Genomic DNA, 11,273 nt, shown 5'->3' on the forward strand with positions numbered 1-11,273 from the left:
CTCACTTAAAAAAAAGTTGTAAAGTAGTTGATGATTCTCATATGTTTTTTGTAAAATTTAATAAACATTCTTACAAAATTTAAAACCAAATAAGTTTATTTGTTTGTTGTCTTAGCCCAAGTGTAGGCTTTTTCAAACTTTCAGTGGATATCAAGCATTTCAGTGGATACCAAGCAATTCAGTGGATATCAAGCAATTCAGTGGATATCAACCAATTCTCATATTAAAAAATACTACATATTTTTTTAATGAGTTTGGTAGAGTAAAGATCTTTAAATATATTAGAGGTTCCAAGACTGTGCTTATTTAGGGACTTAAATGGAGCTAATGATACTAGAGTTTGATTATCAGAATATATCAAGTTAACTTTAATCTTATCGGAAGTAACAAGCAGTAAGCAGTGTGTAGTTTAAGTTACAAGCATTATAACCATAGCAACCATTATAACCATAGCAACCATTATAAACATAGCAAAAGATCTTAACAACATAGATGAGATTAGATTTACAATTTTGAAGAGTTTGTTTCTTTATTAAGTTTCTGCAAAAAAACTTAATAGAGAAACAAAGTTTAAAAATTAAAGTTATGAAACTTTTTTATTCTATTCTGTTAAAAACAAGTTTTTTGTCTGAAATGGCAAAATTTACACATTCATCTTGGTTGCTATTATCAAGAAGAGGTATTAGATGAAATTATCCAGATTATACTTGGGTAATGCCAGGGTAAATTTAAAATTAACCATTACCCAGGTAATTTTATTCTGACGAATAATGGGAATACAACAGCATACTAAAAAAAATTTTAAATTGAAGTTTGCAGTTTAAATTAGTAGTACTGGATTTTAAACCAAAAAAAAAAATTATTGAAAAAGAAAATAAAAAAAATTCCAATCTGTCAAATTTTGTTTTGACAAAACAAAATTTGACAAATTGGTACTGAATTTTTTCAGTTCTTATTTGTCAAATTTTTTCAGTTCTAAACAAAAACATCACTTTTCAAAGGTTCGTGTTGAAAGTAGATTTTTGCACTCTTATTTTTAGAAATAGCACAATTAGGGTTTTGCTCAGGTATTATGATCACTCCATGAATCTCAATCTTTATTAATCTTCATTTTTTTTATTTCGTTCTTCAAATTTCATTTATTCTTCAAACTTCACTCATTTTCTCAAATTAGAAAATAAAAGCATTCTCAGTGTTGATCAATTAAGACTGTTGTACTTGTCTCCCAAACAAAACATTCCATACAACAAAAGAGCAATTTTTCAAAAAGAAAAATGATAAACTCAAAGCAACAAGACAATCACCCGGGTTTTTTTTTTTGAAATGTTGAAAAAAACTCCTCAATAGTTAATTGTAACTTGACAATAAAAAGTTGACATAAAAAAAAAGTAATTACTTTTAAAAATTCCTTGCTTTCTGAATAAATTATCATCACCAAGAAATTGAAGATTTTCAGGTTCTATTTTTCTTTTTCTGAAGCTCCTTTTTAATTCCTATTTTTAACATCTAAATCTACAATAACAACAAACAAACAGAAAAGGAAAATATGCCAAAAACAAAAGATTTAAAAAGAATGAATAATTAATTTTAGGAACATCTAAAATTTTAATAAATGTATTTATCCTACCTTCATTCTTTTTTACAGCTAAATTTTGTTCAACTGGTTGGAAAAATTGTCTGCATTCCATTTTCATCTCTGTTTTGATGTTTTTTTTCGTATGACTCCATGGTGATAGAGATGCATCTCGTAAGTAATTTTGATTAATTTGAACTCCAAGCACAGAAATAACCTAAAATATTCAATTTAACTTTTCTTTTTTTTTTTGATAACTTTGTTTTCTTAATATATAACACTTTAACACATTAGAACAATTATTGTTACAAATTATAGAAATCAGAGACATTATAAATAATAATACAAAATATTCACAGTTTGTAGATTTTTGACCTAACCCCCAACCGAAAACACCCGGAAAAATCCTTTTGAGGGATGATAGTACATACCAATAGGAGTTCATAGCAATAAATCTTAAAATCAGGGATCACCGTCAGTGGGACCTTTTTTTGCGTTTAAAGTTCTAAATTAGAGTGAAAGTTAGTTTTCTTTATTTTTCAAATTCAATAATTAGTTCTACAAAAAACTTTATAAAACAAAAATTGTTCTACATAAAATTCTAAACAACTCATATCTTATTCATATTTTCACAAAAACACGTTTTTAACCTTCAAAATTCGAGACAAAAAATCGGCATTTTGTCTACCATAATGTCACGCTGAAAAAATATCTTTTACAACCATCGTGTCACACTGAAAAACGATTTTTTGACGATCTCATCTAGTCGCACGGAAAAACAACGCTTTGTTTTGGGAAATGGCACTTGAAAAGCTTGACTAAGCTTTAACTTTTGACTCATTATGACCAAAATGCCTAATGCATCAAAAACACATGATGAATGCAGAAAATCTGTATGTGTTGTGTGCATGAAAAAAAGTGATAGAGAACTGACAGTTGTAATAAAGGAAAAGATTCTTCAATTCATTGAACCTGATTTAGACTTCAATGATGACAGGGTTCCATTAGGAATTTGTGTCAACTGCAGATTTTAACTTGGAAAATTGGATGGCTCCATAAAAAAAGTTCCAACACTTTTCAACTTTCAGAACATCTCAAAAAAGCCTTCAACTAGCTCATCACTTATTTGTGATTGTTTGATCTGCGAAATAGGTAAACTGAGAGGAAAGGAGCAACATCCTCCGAACAAACTTGAGGACTCCTCTGAAAAATCAATCAAGCCTGAAAACCAGAGCGTTGAAAAGAGATGCACCAAATGTCTTTCATTAATTGGTTGTGGACTCCCTCCACAACTGCACACCGGGGACTCGCCAAGAAAATTTGAAAAAAATTGCTGATGCTGATGGAAAGGGCGCAAAGCTAGTAGCTTCAGCAGTTAATGCTTCAAAAGATTCATCTCCTAATGGAACAATTCGTCTAACTCAACAAGCTGGAGGCAAAGCCATTCCACTGCGAAGAGGGGCATCAGTAGCACAACAGCTGTTCAAAACCCCGCTTTCTACTCAGGATATGGTTCACATTCACTAAAACACTGGACTCTCCAATAATGGTGTCCCAACTTTCAACTGAAATTTGCTCAGGCAGGACAAAAAGTAGCAGACCAGGACAAAAATTAGCAGCATGAACCTGTCAGAAGACAACCAGACCAGGGAGGTTGTGCACTGCCATAGTCTCATTGAACTCAGTGTCAACGTACAAGTTTCAAGAAACTTGGGAGATTCAGTCATCTTGAAGCTGGGAATAGATGGGGGTGGATCATTTTTGAAGGTCAGTTTCACTCACATTGAACCGGAAAAGAATGAGTTGGAGCCACAAGTCCTGTTCAAAAAAACATGAAACTAACTTCTCCACTTTCAGCCAAAGCTAGTGTCAAGCAGCAAATGCTTGTTGCTCTCTCTCAAGACACACCTGAAACTTACCAGAATGTCAAGCAGATTTTTGGTCTCATCAAAATCCATGAGAAGTCTTTGCTAGACTCTTTGGTTATTTCCTGTGATTTGAAGCTTGCTAACATTCTCTGTGGAATTCAATCACATAGTAGCAAACACCCTTGCTGCTGGTGTGAGGCAGAGAACACAAACCTCATCAGATGTGGCCATCCAAGAACCTTCGGTCAAATTCGGAAGCAATTCGCAGAGTTCATGAAATCAGGTGGTGACATTCGCAAGTCGAGAGATTTCAAAAATGTTGTTCATCTGCCCTTGCTTAATTTTCATGATGACATGCTTGTGCTGGAAGCCATCCCACCTATGGAGCTTCATCTACTTCTTGGTGTGGTCAACCATCTCTTTAAAAACCTCTGCGATCTTTGGCCAGATGCAAAGCAATGGCCAACCACACTGCACCTTTCTATTCAACCATTCCATGGGGGCCATTCTAATGGAAATGATTGCCTTAAGCTGCTGAGAGGATTAGATTGCCTGAAGCAAATTGCAGAGCAAAAGCACTTCAAACAAGCCGATGGATTTATTCAAACTTTGTCTCTGTTTAAAGATGTTGTTACATCTTGTTTTGGAACCACTTTGGATCCTGATTTTGAAGCAAAAATTGAAAGCTTTAAACAGAGCTACATTGATCTTCCAGTCTCTATTACTCCCAAAGTACATGCTGTCTTTCATCATGTTCCTCAGTTCATCAAGAGAAAAAATATGGGACTAGGACTTTTCAGCGAACAAGCAACTGAGGCTCTTCACTCAAATTTCAAGCCCTTCTGGGACAGATACAAAAGAAATCCAGAGAATCCTGATTATTCCAAGCATCTCCTTTCTTGTGTCATTGAATACAATAGCAAAAAAATCTAGTCTCAGCAAGTCAATGGTAAGTTATAGCTACAGATTGCTAAGTTGCACCTTAAAAAAAAACATAAATTTGGGGGAAAACCCAGATCAAAAATGATTTCAAAGAATAATCCAAAGCTTTTTTTTCAGTTTCCTTTAGAACTAAAGGAAAGGTAACAAGAAAGAATAAAAATGTCAAAGAATCAAGTGAGAACAAGCCAAACCCAATGAAGTTGAAGAAGAATATTCGAACTTATAGAAAAATGTTTTTTCAAGGAAAACTAATCAAATTTTGGAAAATATGAATAAGATAAGAGTTGTTTAGAATTTTATGTAGAACATTTTTTGTTTTATAAAGTTTTTTGTAAAACTAATTATTGAATTCGGAAAATAAAGAAAACTTTCACTCTAATTTAGAACTTTAAACGCAAAAAAAGTCCCACAGACGGTAATCCCTGATTTTAAGATTTATTGCTATGAACTCCTATTGGTATGTACTATCATCCCTCAAAAGGATTTTTTTGGGTGTTTTCGTTGGGGTTAGGTCAAAATTCTACTAACTGTGTATTATAAAAAAAGAGAATGAAGTACATCATATACAATTGGAAGTTTTAGAATTATCAAAAAAGGTTCTGCTTCATACACAATCAGAAGTTTTAGATGTAACCAAATAATGATAAAGAGAAAAATGATAAAAAAAGCTAGAAAAAAGACAAACCAAAAATATATATATGGTTATGAAATATAAAAAAATATATATAATATAGGATTGTAAAAAGCAAATTACATACAACTGCATCCTACTGCATACTACTACAAGTAAATAAGAATATACAATTTACCTTTCTTTTTTTAGGCTTAACATCTTCATTCTGGTGCAATTTAAGTGCTGAATTATTAGGAGACAAACGTCTGTTAAATTAAAAAATATATATTGTCAAAATAGAAATTGTCCAACCGTATTAAAGGTATTACTTCTAATTTATTCTATGTATTTTATTTGTTGCAGTAGAAAAGCAAACAATAATAAAATTATAGTATAATGTAATAATAAGAAATAAAACAATTAAGGAATCTTTTTTGATATATTAATTATTAGAAATTGCTTATATTTTTTCTATTTATTTAGAGATTTTTGACTTGCATTGAAAACATATTTGTTGCGCAATATGAAAACATGGTGGCACAATATAAAAAACCAATATTCCTATAGTTACTATCATTCTTTAGATAATAATTATGAAAATATTCAAAGCTTATATTATATTTAAAATGTATACATGTTTATAATGATTTCAATTTATTAATTATACTTACGAATTGACCAATCAACACTTTTTAACTGATCAACACTATTCAATTAAGTAATTTGTTTAACAACATGAAAAAAATATATTTTAATATGTTTTATAATTTTTATTATCAGAAAGACTAATTTTAAATTAATTGATTTTAATGAAATTTAAAAAAAGAAAAACAACAGCAGTTTTTAAACGCCTAAAATAAATTTGCTGCCTGACTATAATATACTTGATAAAATTAGGTGAGTCTACTAAAAAATTTTAACAAAATATTTTTTAAAGAAACCTTTTAAATTTTAGAAGAAATATGGGATCTTCAGTTTTCTGATTCACATGCACTAACTTATCTAATAAAATCTAAGACACTTTTATTACCCAGTTAACAAACAATGACTTGAATTTCAAGTTGACAACAACTGATTTTTAAATGAGACTAAATGTTTCAAATGTTCCTGATAGACTAAAATAAAATAAAAAGAAACTTACTTAAATCAAAAAAAATTTATTATTTTTTATTTTTTGCAGTAGATTTGCAGTAGTAGAATAGCTATGTGTGAGCACACTCAGCTCATAATTAAGAGATCTAAGGTTCAAATTTTTGTACCTTTATTATGTAGTACCAAATGTATCTTTTGAATTACACTGTTTAACCTATTTATTCATGCAGTGTCCTTGTTTAACAAGGTTCAGGTTTTGCAGTTTAGAGTTAAATGAGAATTAAAAATATAAAAAAATTAAAAATGAGAATCCTCCTTGGCTGTAGTGGCCTTACTTCACTACATTTGTAGTAGCCACTTTTCACTACATTCGTGGTAGATTTACTTCACTATATTTGTAGTGAACTTTCCAGGAACTTTCAGAAAAGGCCATTACAATCAAGGTGGTGAATTCAATAAAAATTTATATATATAAAATATATCCATACCTTCTATAAACTGATCTTGTATTAAGTCTTTTAACAACCTTATCTTCATATTGTTTTAACAAAGACTTGCTTAAATATAAAATTTTGGAAGCTGACTTTTTTTGAGATTGGTACGACCTTAGAATATTTTCTAAATCCTCTCTAAATTTCTTCTTTTTACTTCCAAACTCTATACAGTAGCCATTTAAACAAGATTGAGCTCCAGTGTTTAAATTATGTGTAATAAGAAAGTCTTGAATAATGCTGTATCCTGTTCCAAAGTTAGCTTTCGATACAATATAATAAATATTTTTAACTTTATTTTTACAAATTATGTCTGTGTATTCTGTTATTTCTGAAATAGAGCCGTCTTCTAGCACACAATCTTCTGGTAGAAGATAGCTTATACTTTTAGTGACTTCAAGCTGTTCATCAATTGGACATGAATGGTTTAGGAATGTTTTCGAAGTTTGAAACCACTTAGGTTGAGAACTAACATCATCTCCAGGGGCTTAAAATCAAATGGAAATAACTTTTACAAAACAGATATTTAAACATTAAGAAGCATCAAGTTAAAATAATACTTTCAAATGGAAATATTTTTTACAAAACAGATATTTAAACATTAAGAAGCATCAAGTTAAAATAATACTTTCAAATGGAAATATTTTTTACAAAACAGATATTTAAACATTAAGAAGCATCAAGTTAAAATAATACTTTCAAATTTTAACTGTAATCAACCATTATATAATTTTTTTTTTTTTTGTTCACTCTATTTTGTAAGTATATTTGTACAAATAATAACTATGCTGTAAAACAATGACAACAACAACATCAACAACAACAACAACAACAACAACAACAACAACAACAACAACAACAACAACAACAACAACAACAACAACAATAAAAACAACAACAACTACAACAACAACAACAACAACAACAACAACAATAAAAACAACAACAACAACAACTACAACAACTACAACAACAACAACAACAACAACAACAAGCTTTTTATTTTCCTTTGATAATTACTTGGAATTTTTTAATAGTAATAACAAAAATAATCATAAAAATAATCACATCAATAAGATAACAGCATTAAAAATATCAATATTAATAATAACAATTATAATGGTAATAATAAACCATATTTTCAAAAACAAAAATAATAAGTTAATGATTGAAATAGCATTTAATAAGACTTTTGTCTCATACAAAGTCTAATCAGAGAAGAGGTTATAGTGTTGTTAGTTAAAAATTTTTCACATACAAAAGTTTTAAACTAACAACACACTATAACATTTCTTAATTCGAAAGAAACAGGTTTAGCCTAAAACAAGAATATAAAAATTGTCAAAGATTTAGTCCAGAAACAATAAAAAAATCATCCTTTTAACAGGAACAACAAAATTGGTTCCAGGTCTTATATGGTAACTCCTAATAATATTTTTGAATTTTAACTGTCATTTTGTTGCAAACAATAATTCTTCTTTACAAGAACATTAAAAAAAAAAAATTATTTTGCAATTTGTTATTTATTTTAGTTTTTTATTTTGATAAAAACTTTTTTTTTAATGAATGTTAAATTAACAAAATGGCATCAAAGGAAACCTATCAAAAACACACAATTTTAAAACTACGGATTAAATATAATAAAATTATAGCTTCAAATGTTTATTATTGCTTCCTTGTAAAATAATTTTTTTAAATATTTATTTTTTGAACATTAAATAAATTCCAGGTACAAAAGTATAAAAAGTAATAACAATTCTAAATCAGCAAAAATGGGTTTAAAAAACTTTTTTTTTTCAATTTTTTTTTAATCAAGCCTATGATTGTAGAATGAATGCATATGGATTGTAGTTTACAAAATAAACTCACTGATAGACACATTTAACAATGTACCTAAAAACGTAGAAATTTTAAAAATAATAAATTACTTCATCTTCAAAATAACACATAATTCAACCCTGGTAGGCCTAATGATATCAAATGATATAATTTGTTGTCAAAATGTAGCTCTAGTAGTAACTGTTTCACCATATAAATGTGGTTCCGCAACCCTTAAGATACCTTTACATTAACAATGTTTTATGGTGCCTTTCCTAAATTTATTTTCATTTCTTGTAAAAGTTACTAAACTAGCACTAAGTTGTTAAATAAATAAATTGGCATTAAAGGATTCTCAAATAAAAACTATTTATCAAAAAACATTAAATGAAATGATACTTTTTAATGAGCTTTTTTCTTTTTAATCCAATTTATGGTCATTTAAGGCAATCTTATACTTTAATTGTGACATAAATTGTGTTAAAAATAATTTAAAAAAAAATAAACTGTATAAATCATTTGTAAACAATTTATTTTACCAAGCAACTCGTTTATAAGCAACTGGATTTAAACAACCACCTCAGTTCTGTGTAAATACAAACATAATCAACACGAAAATTTTATTAGAGATAATAATATAAAAAAACTCTTGACAATTCATTTTATCTCTTAATAGACAATGTTTGTTTTTAAGAATTTTTTTGGGTTTGAATGACACATTCGTCCTATATGACTTCTTTTGTCATATTCTTCTTTGTCATTTTTTTTCTTATACAAAAAGAAAATTAGTTTTTATATAATATAAAATAACTTAAGATTAGTTTTAAAAAATTGAAAAACTAAGCAACTTTAAACTTGAAAAAAAAAAGGTTTCGTTCTTTCTATGAAGTAAAATTGATGTTATTTCTATGACTAGTGATGTAAATATATTAGGATTTGAAAAATTTGCATCACTATGATTAGTGATGTAAATTTGGCGGTAACAAAAAAAAAGTAAAAAGTTTTTTTCTGAAAAAGAATCTCTTTACAGGCTCAGAATAAGAATAATCTGTTTGCTGATTTTGAAAAATGCATGAGTGCATTGGTTGAAATTTTTTTCTTTTCAGACTTTTAAATAATATATTAGAGTAATAATGATTCCATATATTAAAGTAATGATGATCTCAGCAAACATTCTATGGTGGAGTTTCGGACCTTTGTAGACATTTTGAGCGGTCCATTGTAGTTTTGCTAATCGGTTACTTAGTGGACCATTATTGACAACCGGTAAAAGTGGTTAGCCGATTAATAGTCTCTAAGCAACCTCAAAAAGTTATCGACTGTCCATTAAAGAGGCTCCCACTAATGGTCCACTAAGTAACCGATAAGCAAAACTCCAATGAAACCCCTATATAGGTCTACTGCAAATCCATTAAAACAATGTTTGCTGGGTTGCGTCATTTGATAATAAAACTTTACTAGAAACACAATTATATGTTTTTTCACAATTACTTTAGCAAATACATTATTTTTTTCTATTTTTTTAAATTAGCAACAGATAAACTTTATTGAACTTTATTTGAAGTTTTGAGATTTTTGCGAGTGAAAACTCTTTTGTCCAAGTATATTTTGGTACCTTTTAAATACTATAAAGAGTACTAAAATTAAATAAACTTTCTGTATCGATATACAATTCAAAACAACCGTGATTTTCAGAGTACATATTATCTTAAAAATAGAGATTTAAAAATGTAGCTTGCTTGTATATAACCATTATATTGAGTATGCTTACTTAATAAAAATGTGTCACCTTTGCGGTGCACCGGCTGCACATGTCTAGCAACAGTCCTGCTTTTTTTTCAATAAATTTCTAACAGAAACTTTTTCATCTCTCTATAAATAGCAGGAAACTTTTTTTATATTGAAAAATTTTAACAGATTTCAGTGTTTAAAATGTTTATCTAGTGTCGATAACACTTTTTTAATTCCATAAATTACAAAGACTTTATGTTTTATAATAAAATAGTCAGTAGATTAAACAAAAAAATATTTTATGAAGTACATTTTAATTTTTATTGATTGTTAAGATGCTCCTAGAAGTGCTTACGGTCTTATCTCAAAGCACTGCTGAAGGACATTTAACTAGGAAGTTCACGCCTCCTTCCTTACCAATGTTGCTAATTGGGTTAGGACAATTGAACCATCACAAATTTTTTCAGACAACCTCCTACTCACGAAGCCCGAAAGAAAAGTTTGTTCATAGGACTTAGATAGACAACATATACTGCATAAAACATAAGCAGACGCTATCAAAAAGTTTGATAGAAGAATAAAATTAAGAATATTTTTCATAATAATGACCTCGAAAACACCAATCTAAATTTAAATTCAGTTCGCCCACGACAATCCAGGTCTTACAACTTTTTTTTTTGAAACTGTTTATATTGATAAATTAACATTACAAAACAGCAAACTCGCGGAATTTGTTAATATGCATATGACACAAACAGAAGCATTGAAAACGTTGAAAACAAAGCTCAAGACTGTTACTTGATGAATAAATCACAAATCCAAATTACCACACAACCAAATTCTATGCATAATAAATGTTAATAATTTAACATTGTTAATTCAAGCATCAATATGTAGCTATCATCTAGCTACAGATTTATTGTTATGTTGTTGCTAGCTATAATGCTACGATATGTAGCTAACACTATATCGAAGTAACATCTATAGCAGCAAAGCTCCGATATCTAGTAATCTCGATCAAGTTACTATATAGTTAGCTATTTGCTAGCTCATTTCTCAATGAGATGGAATATATGTATATGTATATATATATATATATATATATATATATATATATATATATATATATATATATATATAATTTA

At 28.7% G+C, this 11,273-nt stretch overlaps 1 protein-coding gene across 1 annotated transcript in view; it reads right to left on the reverse strand.

Moving 5' to 3' along the window:
• The window catches only part of LOC136074459 (uncharacterized), a 16,650-nt gene extending 9,555 nt beyond the window's left edge, over positions 1–7,095 (reverse strand). The window contains exons 1-4 of the mRNA XM_065786778.1: positions 6,577–7,095; positions 5,193–5,262; positions 1,628–1,790; positions 1,397–1,512 (exon numbers count right to left, since the gene is read on the reverse strand). The gene's annotated coding sequence lies outside the window, so the exon portion shown is untranslated. The remainder of the gene's footprint in view (positions 1–1,396; positions 1,513–1,627; positions 1,791–5,192; positions 5,263–6,576) is intronic.
• Positions 7,096–11,273: the final 4,178 nt, after the last annotated feature.

Source organism: Hydra vulgaris, chromosome 01 (assembly GCF_038396675.1).
Source record: "Hydra vulgaris chromosome 01, alternate assembly HydraT2T_AEP".
In the NCBI taxonomy this organism is placed as follows: domain Eukaryota; kingdom Metazoa; phylum Cnidaria; class Hydrozoa; order Anthoathecata; family Hydridae; genus Hydra; species Hydra vulgaris.